Source organism: Camelus bactrianus, chromosome 3 (genome assembly GCF_048773025.1).
Source record: "Camelus bactrianus isolate YW-2024 breed Bactrian camel chromosome 3, ASM4877302v1, whole genome shotgun sequence".
Lineage (NCBI taxonomy): Eukaryota > Metazoa > Chordata > Mammalia > Artiodactyla > Camelidae > Camelus > Camelus bactrianus.
Genome location: NC_133541.1, coordinates 44170528 through 44172127, shown reverse-complemented (window position 1 = coordinate 44172127; position 1600 = coordinate 44170528).

Below are 1600 nucleotides of genomic sequence, written 5' to 3'. Positions count from 1 at the left end.
TATGAGAACTTTTTATGTCTAATAAGTCTTAAGGAAACAAAAATAATAGCACTGATCAAAATGTAAATTATTAAAAGAATTGATTATTTTTCATGGTTACATAAGAAAAAAATAATGGTTGTTTGATAGAATAAAATTGCTCCCACTTTGCTTAGTTTATTCAAACTGGTTTATATGATTTGATCTCTACCATATAAGGCAGAATCTTCTAAGTGTCTGGCATTCTATTCTAATTGAGAAGCATCATTAATGGGTGTTGGATTAGTTGGAAGAAGAATGGCTTTAGAGAGAATTTCTTGGGGCTAATGTAGAATGTAGGTGGGCCAGAATTTTTTATGTAGTCTTCATTTTTGTTAATATGGTAGTAGCGTTATTAAAATATTAACTAATTTACATATACAATTAGACTTTTTCACAATTGAAACAGTCATTCAACACAGACATGGGCTTTATGTGCTTTATTAATCCTAACAGAATATTTTGAATTACAGGAAGGTAAGATACTCAGAACCATTAGAGTTACTTAACTGGAATTCAAACTTTCAACAAGTAGATTTTTAAGGTTTTAAATATTTGATTCTCAAAAGTTTAAGATGAGGCAAGCCATGAATGATTAGCTGACAAGTAGCTAAATAGTTTTATTATCAAGTTTTGCAGAATTTATGCGTTAAGCATCCAAATGGAGATTAAGTTTAGAAAGCCAATGAGAGATGAAAACAGCTGAATGATTCGTCTTATTGTGTAATTTATTTCTTTTGCACTTTCATGTGAAATATTCAAGTTTTCAGACTTTGAATTCTAACAGAGTGCTACAAAAGGTACATTTACAAGGCTAAAGAGAAACAGTTAAGCCTTCAAGGCAAAAAAAAAAAAAAAAAGAAAGAAAGAAAAGAAAAAAGAAAAAGGACTTCAATTCCCTGAGTTTAATAAAGCAGCGCTTTCATACTTATGGTGCCTTCACATTTCACATGCATAAGGGAGAGGTTAGCAGTCTTTCTCTCACTTCGTTTTCCCTCTGTGGACCATTCTCATTATTTGCTCTCACAAACATCTGCTCTACTCAGGGCTATGAAACATGACTCGGGTACCGAAAATAATGTCGCTTTCATCCTGTCTAGATCCAAAATGGTTGGGTGGACCAATAACTGGACAAGAGTATCAAACCCCAGCGATGTGAAATTCACATGACATAGAGATAGAGTACATTGTAGTCTGTGCTATGATAAAATTTTGTGTATCTTTATTCATTTTTTCTTTTTTTTTGCTTAGAACTGGAAAAAGCTTCAATCGTGAGTCACTGCCTACAGTCCCAAACCTACAGGGAACATTTTAATTTCCAGCATATATATTTGGTAAAATGTTAATATAAGTGGCATCTAGTATTAGGAAACAGGAATCTTAAAAAAAAATAAAGAAACTTGTTACTTGAATTATTGCTATGGCCTTGACTACCTTCTATTTTTGCCTTGGGGGTAGGGGTGGGATGGGGCTTGGCTCAGGGTCTGCAGCAGGAGTGAAAGCTTAGCAGGGAGATGCTGCACCTGATTCTTGGTCTCCCCGACATCCAACACACTAGATCTAAAAAGGTCTGGAAAATAAT